Below are 13476 nucleotides of genomic sequence, written 5' to 3'. Positions count from 1 at the left end.
AACCAATATTGTTATGATTATTCTCATTATTATTATAACATCATAATTTCTAAAACTATCATTATTAGCATTATTATGAAAAGTATCATTTTAGTAAAAGCATTATTTTATTAAAAATTATTATTATCAATATTATTAAAATAACATTTTTAGTAAAATTTATCATTTTTATTACTATTAGTATTATTATTATTAACCTTATTATTATTAGTATTATTTTTAGAGACATTATTATTATTTTTATCACTATTATTATTATTATTATTATACTATAATTAATATTTTTATCAGTATTATTATTATTAATATTATCAATATAACCGAATACAACCTTTGTTAATATTATTGATATAAAAATATACTTATAGTAATATTATATATAAGTATGTACTAATCATATTAACATTTTTAACAAATTAGGTATTTTTAATATATATTGATATAACTATATAAATATTAATCATTTTAAATATATACACAAATTAAATATATATATATATAATACATAATTAAGATATAATATATAAATATGTTCGATTACGATTATATATGTTAATATATATACAAATGATATAGGTTCGTGAATCCGAGGCCAACCTTGCATTGTTCAATATCGTCGTATGAATATTTTTACTACAAAATATTGTATAGTGAGTTTCATTTACTCCCTTTTTAAATGTTTTTGCAATATATATTTTTGGGACTGAGAATACATGCACTGTTTTATAAATGTTTGACGAAATAGACACAAGTACTTAAAACTACATTCTATGGCTGGATTATTAAACCGAATATGCCCTTTTTTAGTCCGGTAATCTAAGAATTAGGGAACAGACACCCTAATTGACGCGAATCCTAAAGATAGATCTATTGGGCCCAACAATCCCCATCCAAAGTATCGGATGCTTTAGTACTTCGAATTTATCATGTCCGAAGGGAGTCCCAGAATGATGGGGATATTCTATATGCATCTTGTTAAGGTCGGTTACCAGGTGTTCACCATATGAATGATTTTTATCTCTATGTATGGGATGTATATTGAAATATGAAATCTTGTGGTCTATTAAAATGATGAAAATGATTGATTATGATAAACTAATGAACTCACTAACCTTTTGGTTGACACTTGAAAGCATGTTTATTCTCAGGTATGAAAGAAATCTTCCGCTGTGCATTTGCTCATTTTAGAGATATTACTTAGAGTCATTCCTGACATATTTCAAAAGACGTTGCATTCGAGTCGTTGAGTTCATCAAGATTATTATTAAGTCAATTATAGTTGGATATATTATGAAATGGTATGTATGCCGTCCACTTTCGATGAAATGAAAGTTTGTCTTTTAAAAACGAATGCAATGTTTGTAAAATGTATCATATAGAGGTCAAGTACCTCACGATGTAACCAATGTAATGTATTCGTCCAGATGGATTAGGACGGGTCATTATATCATTAAGGGTTTTCCTTCTTCTCGTACAATGCGAATTGCATTTTTGTAACATACGATCTCTGCTCTCTCCTTTTTCAACCATTCCATGCCAATTATCACATCAAAACTCCCTAACTCTACCGGTATCAAATCAATCTTAAACGTTTCGCTAACCAGTTTAATTTCTCGATTCCGACATATTTTATCTACTAAATTAATTTACCGTTTGCTAATTCGAGTATAAATTTATTATTCATAGGCGTCAATAGACCACTTAATTTAGCACAAAAATCTACTCATATAGCTTCTATCCGCACCCAAATCAAATAAAACATAAGCAGGTTTTTCATCAATAAGAAACGTACCCGTAACAAGCTCCGGGTCTTCTTGTGCTTCTGCCGTATTAATATTGAAAACTCTTTCGCGGCCCTGTCCATTAGTATTCCCCTGATTTGGGCATTCATTTCTGATATGACCCGGCTTCCCACATCCATAACAAATAATGGCGGTATTATTTGTTCTGACATTATTTGTTCCTTTATTCTTGTTAGCCATTGGTCCGTAAACTTCACACTTCGTCGTACCATGACACTTTCTATTACACTTAGTACACGATGTCGTACAAAGCCGAGTCGGATGGTATCCTTCACACCTCTGGCATGGTTTCTGCCTCTGGTTGTTATTGTTGGGATTGTTGTTGTTACGGTTGTTTTTATTGTTGGAACAGTTATTGGAGTTGTTGTAGTTGTTGTTGGGATTGTTATTGTTGTTGCGGTTAAAGTTGCGATTGTAGTGGTAGTTATTGCGTTTGTAATTGCGATTATTGTTGTTGTTGTTGTTGTTGTATTGGTGACTCTTGTTACTGTTTTCTTCCTACTTCCTCTTGACTTGTTTCGTGTTGGCTTCTTCGGTCGCTTGCTCTTTAATTCTTCTCTCAATCTGATTTATGAGTTTGTGAGCCATTCGACTTGACTTTTGTATGGAGGCGGGCTCGTGTGAACTCACATCTTCTTGAATCGTTTCTGGTAACCCTTTTACAAATGCGTCGATTTTCTCTTCTTCATCTTCGAACGCTCCCGGACACAATAGGCACAAGTCTGTGAATCGTCGTTCGTACGTGGTAATATCAAACCCTTGTGTTCGTAACCCTCTAAGCTCTACCTTGAGCTTATTGACCACGTTTTTGGGACGGTACTACTCGTTCATTAAGTGTTTGAATGATGACCACGGTAGTGCGTAAGCAGCATCTTGTCCCACCTGTTCTAGATAAGTGTTCCACCATGTTAACGCAGTACCCATGAAGGTATGCATAGCGTACTTTACTTTGTATTCTTTAGTGCACTTACTTATGGCAAACACTGATTCAACCTTCTCAGTCCACCGTTTTTCTAATGACCCGTCCTAATCCATCCGGACGAATATATTACATTTGGTTACATCGCGAGGTACTTAACCTCTATATGATACATTTTACAAACATTGCATTCGTTTTTAAAAGACAAACTTTCATTTCATAGAAAGTTGACAGGCATGCATACCATTTCATAATATATCCAAACTATAATGACTTAATAATATTCTTGATGAACTCAATGACTTGAATGCAACGTCTTTTGAAATATGTCATGAATGACTCCAAGTAATATATCTAAAATGAGCAATGCACAGCGGAAGATTTCTTTCATACCTGAGAATAAAAATGCTTTAAAGTGTCAACCAAAAGGTTGGTGAGTTCATTATTTTATCATAAACAATTATTTCTAATAATATAATAGACCACAAGATTTCCTTTAATCAATAATCATACACTCGCAAGTGTTTAAAAATGATTTATATGGATTGAACACCTGGTAACCGACATTAACATAATGCATATAGAATATCCCCAAAACAGAAATCCATCTGTATTATTAACTCGAAGTACTAAAGCATACCATTTTCCAGTATGGGGGTAGGCAGGGCCCGTAGATCTACCTTTAGGATTCGCGTCAATTAGGGTGTCTGTTCCCTAATTCTTAGGCTACCAAGCTAAAAGGGGTGATATTCGATTCGATAATCCAACCATAGAATGTAGTTTTAAGTACTTGTGTCTATTTCGTCAAACATTTATAAAAGCAGCGCATGTATTCTCAGTCCCAAAAATATATATTGCAAAAGCTTTTAAAAAGGGAACAAATGAAACTCACAACAATATTTTGTAGTAAAAATATTCATACGACGATACTGAACAGTGCAGGATTGGCCTCGGATTCACGAACCTATATCATTCATATTTATATTAAAACATATACTGGAAATCACATAGTTTCATTTATTAGTTACATAGTATTTATATATATTTGTAGTTATTTAGGATTTTCTAAACTTTATTAAAAACATATTCTTTATTTATGTATTTCATACCTTAACTTATATGTTATATATATTTGTTTTATATATATATATCATTACCATAATTACTATATATACTTTTAGTTATATTAATATTTATATATATTTTATATACATATATGTTTAGTATTATAAAAAAAATATCAATATTGTATAATTTTTTCAAATGTTAGTCTGCTTGATATATAGCTATATGTGACATTAATATCATTATTGTATATGTAATAAGTATATTCATTTATTTATTATAATGATACTCATAATACAATATTAATCATAATAATAGTAATAATGTTAATAATCATAATACTTTGTTTAAAAAATTCAAAACCCTAATTATTTTTATATCATAACCATATTCATGTTCTAGTTCAAATTATAACCTATGAATTTATTGATCATCTTTTTATAGAAAGAATCTTCGCAATACATCTATTAACTTTACATTCATGTTCTAAATCTTAAACATTTTATAAGCTTTTATATCATCACATATAGTCTTAATTATATTCGTAACCAATTCATATTACTTATAATCTTATATTATCACAATCTCGTTCAAAATATTACAATTTTACTTAGTCAATTCCTAATAGAGTTATTATCATTTTATAATAACAATAATAATTGTAGTAATAATAATAAAAAAATGATACTTAATAATACTTATAATGTTAATCTTAATACTAATAATAATACTAATAACAATAATACTTAGATAATAATAATAACAATAACAATACTTAATAATAAATGATAGGTAATAATAATAATAATAATAATAATATTTATATTACTTGTAACAATAACACTAATAATAATGTCAACAAGTATAACAATACTAATAATAATAATAATAATAATAATAATAATAATAATAATAATAATAATAATAATAATAATAATAATAATAATAATAATAATAATAATAATAATAATAATAATAATAATAATAATAATAATAAAATGTATACCTTTAAAAGAGATTTTCAAAAATGAGTTGCCCCAGACCGGGCTCGAACCCGTGACCACTCGCTCACCCAACATGCCCCTTAACCATTCGTCCATAATTGTTTTTCTGTTAATAATCCCAACCCATTTATATCTAAACCATTTCTGTCCGTATTCATCTTCTTCAATTTGAAGCTAGTGGATTAATTGAAGTTCAAAAACCAAATTAACGAATTTTCTTGTTTCATTTAATATTTGCGACCAACAAAAAAATTATAAAGGGAGTTCTTGACAAACAAAAAAATAAATAATAATAAAATAAAAAAATGCTGCTGCTCTTAAGTTGTAAAATTTTTTTTAATGATTTCAAAATCTAAAACATTTTGGACAATAATTATAACATGAAATAGTTTAGAAAACATCCATGGAAACTTTCCAAATCGTTAATTTAGCTTGAATCGTAACGGATAATACGAATTTGATTGAAGAACAAATTGGTTAACTTTTTACTCCAAAGGTTTGACTCGAAAAATTAGAAATCAATTTAAGGAATTGGAAGTTAAAACTTTGCAGATAGTTTGAGTGAACGAATCCTAACAAAACTACATTTTTACATTTTAGAATTTGATTTGATTTCGAGATTTTGACTTAAGGATGATGATACAGAGATATTCGAGCTGTAAGAATAAAAAATAAATTTTTTTTGATTAATCTTTATATTGTAAGAAGTGGAATAATTATGTAATTGATACTAATATTGGGAAATCAAATGTATTGCTTATACCTTGAATTTGATCGATTGATTTCATAGCCAATAATGGATTGATAATAATAGAGCAGACAAGGAAAAATATATATATATATGAAATAAAAATAAAGAAGATAAAGACTTGTATTGAATTTTTGAAGACAGGAGTTCACGAGCCCAACATTATATGAGGAAAAATTTAACATGAAACAGATAATGATAATGATGTGTTATTATATCTGTATCTGTATTTATTATACGGATTAATTTATATTAGTAAATATAATGTCATTAATATTATTAATAATAATAAAAAATACTAATATTACAATAATAATAATAATAATAATAATAATAATAATAATAATAATAATAATAATAATAATAATAATAATAATAATAATAATAATAATAAGATTAGTGAGAATAATAATACATAAATAATTAAAATATTGACAATTATAATTATAAAATTTATAACAGTAATATTATTATTATTTTTATTATTTTCAATAAAAGTAATTTTAATAATGCTAATATTGATAATAATAATAATAATACTATATCAATCTATATATATATCAAGTTCATATCATTAAATTATATTTAAATAATATAAATAACACTAATATTGATATCATTATTGAAAGTAATAACAATATTTATATAACAACTATATTCATACTTGTATTATATATATATGTATCATTACCTATATTATATATCACCTTTTATTGAATATTTATTACTTATCAATTTTATTTATATTATCATGTACATATAATAGTAATTATCTACAGAAATTATATATTTAATATAAATTCCTTTTAAGTAGTACTTAATGATTTTATGTTTTATTTTACATATTTAATTTTTAATGTTTAAATTATATTTTAAAATTTCAAGTTATTATATATATATATATATATATATATATATATATATATATATATATATATATATATATATATATATATATATATATATATATATATATATATATATATATATTCATATTTATTTATAAACAATTGTTCGTGAATCGTCGGAAATGGTCGAAGTCAAATGATTTCATGAAATTGTTCAAAAATTTTGGGGATTCAATTAAATAAACTTTGCTTATCATGTCGAAATCATACAAAGATTAAGTTTAAATTTGGTCGAAAATTTCCGGGTCGTCACAGTACCTACCCGTTAAAGAAATTTAGTCCCGAAATTTGAGTGAGATCGTCATGGTTAACAATAAAATTGTTTTTATGGCGAATATGAGTTGATACATAGAGTTATGTCACTATTGAGTAATATGGATAAAACAATTTAATCACTCGAGGCGTACGAGTGAAGCAATCACAAAAGAGTGAAATAAGTAAATGCAGGTTTGTCTTAATCGGTGACGTAGTCACGATTGATTTCCGGAAATCAAGGAATTTAAAGAAAATCTTCGAAATCTAAAAGATTTGATTCTTCGAAAATTAAAGAAATTAGGATCTTCTTTGATTAAATGCGATGATCTGTCCCGAATGCTCTGTCGGATATTTCACTATAAATTCATTCCCTTCTTTTCCTTATTTCCACAACTCACACTTTCTATTCTTGCTCCCTCAATTCATATTTTTGTTTCCTCTTCCCGATTTTAAATCAAGCGAATAATGGTCCAGAATTTGTAGATATGAAGTTTCGAATGAACATGACTAATGTTCTAAGAAAGAAACGGTATTAGCATAATTTGCCTTGTCAGATTATCAGAATTCAAGGAAAAAGATAGGACTATCAAGAAAATATGTTCTTGATATGTTTATAGATTAGATAAAATGTAACAGTCATGTAACATGGCACACGATAATGTTATAGTCTGTGAATCATCACGTTCCATTAGAAACTCAGCATGACTTACTGTAATATAATCACGTTGATCAAGTATCATTATATTATACTAATTCATGCATCAATATCTTTACATTTCTCCAAAATTCATTTATAAATTAAACTTAGATTTTACAGAAGTTTTCAATATAACGAAACACAGGAAGCACGAAGAGGTATATAATTTCCGACGAGAATATTTATGAAAATATCCTTAGAAATATCGAAGATATTTATGATGATATTTTGTAATTTTCAAGTTCGAAGGTTGATGAAGAAAAATTTTCCGTAAGATTTTAACATGACTTCGGAGCAAGATATCTTCTAAAGATTTCAACGTATCCAGAATTACCTGGATTCTTCGATTATAGGGTATGGTCCTTATATTTGTCCTTGGTCTCCTTCGTGGTTAGCTCAATCCGTTTTCCAGTTTCAAATTTTCTGAGCTTTTCCAACATACTATTCTTTATCATCAAACTTCCAACGATTAAGGTTGTTTACGATTGTCTACAGTTTCTGCTGCTTCATTCAGCTTTTTCAAAGTTCAATGTATTGATTCGTAGGCTGGGTGCATTTTCAAAATTTCAGAATTGAAGATCGTAATTCTAGGAGATAAATGTTATATGTATACATATTGCATATAACTGTTGATGTAGAAACACTACGAGGTTCAAAATACTGATTGCTAATTCCCGGTAATTGGTATGGCAATTCTCGTTACAAGATGCGGATAAGTATAAGATAAGGTTTTAATGAGCAATTATAATGTTTCTTTAGAGAGACTTAAGTCAAAGCATAATAAATTTGTTGGTAAGTTTATTGCTCTCCGGTAACGATGATGGAAAAGGTAATCGTATATATCAGGGTTATAATAAGCCTAGTTCGACTGAAAAGTTGAAGTTGACTTGTTGGAGCTGTGACAAATTTGGCTAATTTGGAAAAAGATTGCAAATTTATTTTCGGTAATAACAAAGCCAAAGGAGCTAACACAGGTATGTGTTAAATGTTTACTCAGGTTTCGAGTGTTTTCAATTGCAATACTATATGTATCAATCTTTTCTTCCGTAGATGAAGTGCGGTTGGTTCATCCTCTCGATTGAGGTGTTTTCAAGAATTACGAAAGGTTTGAACGCAGATTGTAATCGTCATGATACAAATGAGGTTTAAGATGAAATCAAGTGGCAAACTTGAAGAAATGTTTAGTTTCTTATGTTATAATCAATATTTTAATTCATTTTAATTGTCCAATGTTACTAGTCCACAGTCGATAATCCACAGTTAACAGTCCAATAATGCATATATAGTTTAATTTATAATATTCGAATTAATTAATACGTATCGTGACCCGTGTACATGTCTCAGACTCGATCACAACTCAAAGTATATATATTATTGTAGAATCAACCTCAACCCTGTATAGTTAACTCCAGCATTACTGCATATAAAGTGTCTATGGTTATTCCAAATAATATATATAGATGCGTCGATATGATATGTCAAAACCTTGTATACGTGTCCCGATATTTAAAGTGCGTAAAATAAATAACAGAAATTAAATGATGATAAATAAAATTGCGGGAATATAAACTGCGATAATTAAATTGCGATAAATAAAATGTAATCAGTTAGCTAGGAACAGTTAGCGTGGATTCTTAACAAAATTTCTCATAGTTAATTTGTCTGTTTCTAACAAATTTTATTTTATCGTATGTTTTCTTCATTATGCCACTTGTTGAATTCTAATAGGTCAAAATCCAAATATGAAATTTAATGAAAATGGTTATTCTGCAGTGAACGAATACGTATATCGGTGGTTGTAAGTAGGATAGTAAATGACTGTTGAATCAGCTTCGACGAATGTACAGTGTAACTTATTAAGGTGAAATCTAAATATTCCTCGGGTATTACCTACCCGTTTAAATATTTTCACCATTAACACTTTGTACGAAAGAATTTTTAATTACAATCTTTATGAAAATATATATACATTTTTATATTTTCTTCAGATATAATCATGGATTTAATGAGTTAATGTGATATTAATCTCATTTGATTTATTGTTAGAACAAGAATATATAATATCTAAAACATTAGAGATTACATAATCGCCATACTGAACGAAGATAAATGGTATAGAACGTCATGTAGAACGATGATTATGCTCGAGGTACAGAATGAGATGTTGAGGCATGTGATGTTGAAACTTAGGTTGTTGGTGGTACTGGTACAGTTTTTTGATGGTACTGTTGGTGCCGATGATATTGCTGAAGCTGGTAAATTTTGCACCATATTCTCCAAATTTATTACTCGAGCGCGAAGCTCATTGACTTCTTCCATTACTCCAGGATGATTTTCGGCCGGAACGAGAGGATGAATAAGGTTTAGAATTGTGGATAGAATATAATCGTGATGAGCTACCCTAGAAATGAGGCTGAAAATGGTGTTTCAGATAGGTTCGCAGGTATGTGCTTCAGGTTCTTCACCAAGAGAGAAATTCGGTGGGTGGAAAGGATCACCTTCTTCTGGTCTCAAATGATTAAGTCGACTACGAACCCATCAGATGAATTGGGGATGGCTGATTGACTGATTCATTCTGGTGATGCTGCTTCCGGAGCTTAGATGAATATCCATATCGGAATAGCTGTCGGAATCCGAGGAACTTGAACTAGTGACGAGTTCCATTTCGTACTTTCGAATAAAGGATTTTTCAATATGAAATAATTTTCGGATATCAGATGATATTCTAATTACATAGAATACCTATACATAGTACAGAAGATCCCGTAAATTACGGAGGGAATTAAGGAAACGTGCCAGATAAAGTGTACAGTAACAGATACACTAAGATATGGATTAGCAGATACGCTAAGATATGAATCTTATCTATACACTATTCATGCAATCAATGCAGTAAGATGTGTCTAGAGTAAGAATGATAAGCAGGTAATTTTCGACGAAAATGATAAGCAAAACTTTGACATGCAGACACGGTCGAAGTCCAGACTCACTAATGCATCTAAATAACTATCAGTTAGACACACTAATGCAAGACCTGGTTCGCTAAGACCACCACTCTGATACCAACTCTAATGACCCGTCCTAATCCATCCGGATGAATACATTACATTTGGTTACATCGCGAGGTACTTGACCTCTATATGATACATTTTACAAACATTGCATTCGTTTTTAAAAGAAAAAATTTCATTTCATCGAAAGTTGACAGGCATGCATACCATTTCATAATATATCCAAACTATAATGACTTAATAATATTCTTGATGAACTCAATGACTCGAATGCAACATCTTTTGAAATATGTTATGAATGACTCCAAGTAATATCTCTAAAATGAGCAATGCACAGTGGAAGATTTCTTTCATACCTGAGAATAAACATGCTTTAAAGTGTCAACCAAAAGGTTGGTGAGTTTATTAGTTTATCATAAACAATCATTTCCAATAATATAATAGACCACAAGTTTTCCTTTAATCAATAATCATACACTCGCAAGTGTTTAAAAATGATTCATATGGATTGAACACCTGGTAACCGACGTTAACATAATGCATATAGAATATCCCCAAAACAGTAATCCATCTGTATTATTAACTCGAAGTACTAAAGCATACCATTTTCCAGCATGGGGGGAGTCAGGGCCCGTAGATCTACCTTTAGGATTCGCGTCAATTAGGGTGTCTGTTCCCTAATTCTTAGGCTACCAAGCTAAAAGGGGTGATATTCGATTCGATAATCCAACCATAGAATGTAGTTTTAAGTACTTGTGTCTATTTCGTCAAACATTTATAAAAGCAGCGCATGTATTCTCAGTCCCAAAAATATATATTGCAAAAGCTTTTAAAAAGGGAGCAAATGAAACTCACAATAATATTTTGTAGTAAAAATATTCATACGACGATATTGAACAGTGCAGGATTGGCCTCGGATTCATGAACCTATATCATTCATATTTATATTAAAACATATAATGGAAATCACATAGTTTCATTTATTAGTTACATAGTATTTATATATACTTGTAGTTATTTAGGATTTTCTAAACTTTATTAAAAACATATTCTTTATTTATGTATTTCATATCTTAACTTATATGTTATATATATTTGTTTTATATATATATATATATATATATATATATATATATATATATATATATATATATATATATATATATATATATATATATATATATATATATATATATATATATGTATATATATATATATGTATATATATATATATACATATATATGTATACATATATATATACATATATATGTATACATATATATACATACATATATATGTATATATATATATATATATATATATATATGTATATATATATATATACATATACATATACATATGTACATATACACACACATATATATATATATACATATATATATATATATATATATCATTACCATAATTACTATCTATACTTTTAGTTATATTAATATGTATATATATTTTATATACATATATGTTTAGTATTATAAAAAAAATATCAATATTGTATAAGTTTTTCAAATGTTAGTCTGCTTGATATATAGCTATATGTGACATTAATATCATTATTGTATATGTAATAAGTATATTCATTTATTTATTATAATGATACTCATAATACAATATTAATCATAATAATAGTAATAATGTTAATAATCATAATACTTTATTTAAAAAATTCAAAACCCTAATTATTTTTATATCATAACCATATTCATGTTCTAGTTCAAATTATAACCTTTGAATTTATTGATCATCTTTTTATAAAAAGAATCTTCGCAATACATCTATTAACTTTACATTCATGTTCTAAATCTTAAACATTTTATAAGCTTTTATATCATCACATATAGTCTTAAATATATTCGTAACCAATTCATATTACTTATAATCTTATATTATCACAATCTCGTTCATAATATTACAATTTTACTTAGTCAATTCCTAATAGAGTTATTATCATTTTATAATAACAATAATAATTGTAGTAATAATAATAAAATATTGATACTTAATAATAGTTATAATGTTAATCTTAATACTAATAATAATACTAATAACAATAATACTTAGATAATAATAATATCAATACTTAATAATAAATGATAGGTAATAATAATAATAATAATAATAATAATAATAATAATAATAATAATAATAATAATAATAATAATAACAATAATAATAATAATAATAATAATATCTATATTACTTGTAACGATAACACTAATAATAATGTCAACAATTATAACAATTCTAATAATAATAATAATAATAATAATAAAAAATGTATACCTTTAAAAGAGATTTTCAAAAATGAGTTGCCCCAGACCGGGCTCGAACCCGTGACCACTCGCTCACCCAACATGCCCCTTAACCATTCGGACGAAGTCCATATCGATTATAAACGATTCACAACAGTTGATTACATCGCGAGGTACTTGACCTCTATATGATACATTTTACAAACATTGCATTCGTTTTTGAAAAGACAATCTTTCATTACATCGAAAGTTGACGGTATGCATACCATTTTATAATGTATCTAACTATGATTGACTTAATAATAATCTTGATGAACTCAACGACTCGAATGCAACATCTTTTGAAATATGTCATGAATGACTCCAAGTAATATCTTTAAAATGAACAATTGCACAGCGGAAGACTTCTTTCATGCCTGAGAATAAACACGCTTTAAAGTGTCAACTAAAAGGTTGGTGAGTTCATTAGTTTAACATAAATAATCATTTCCATCATTTTAATAGACCACAAGAATTTCATTTCCAGTTCTCATAAATATACGTCCCATGCGTAGAGACAAAAATATCATTCATATGGTGAACATCTGGTAAACGACATTAACAAGATGCATATAAGAATATCCCCATCATTCTGGGAAATCTATCGGACATGATATAAAAACTCGAAGTACTAAAGCATCCGGTACTTTGGATGGGGTTTGTTAGGCCCAACAGATCTATCTTTAGGATTCGCGTCAATTAGGCGTGCACTAATTCTCAAAATTAGTGATGTTCCCTAATTCTTAGGCTACCAAGC

Source organism: Rutidosis leptorrhynchoides, chromosome 1, assembly GCF_046630445.1.
Source record: "Rutidosis leptorrhynchoides isolate AG116_Rl617_1_P2 chromosome 1, CSIRO_AGI_Rlap_v1, whole genome shotgun sequence".
Taxonomy (NCBI): domain Eukaryota; kingdom Viridiplantae; phylum Streptophyta; class Magnoliopsida; order Asterales; family Asteraceae; genus Rutidosis; species Rutidosis leptorrhynchoides.
This window is presented reverse-complemented; position numbering follows the sequence as displayed.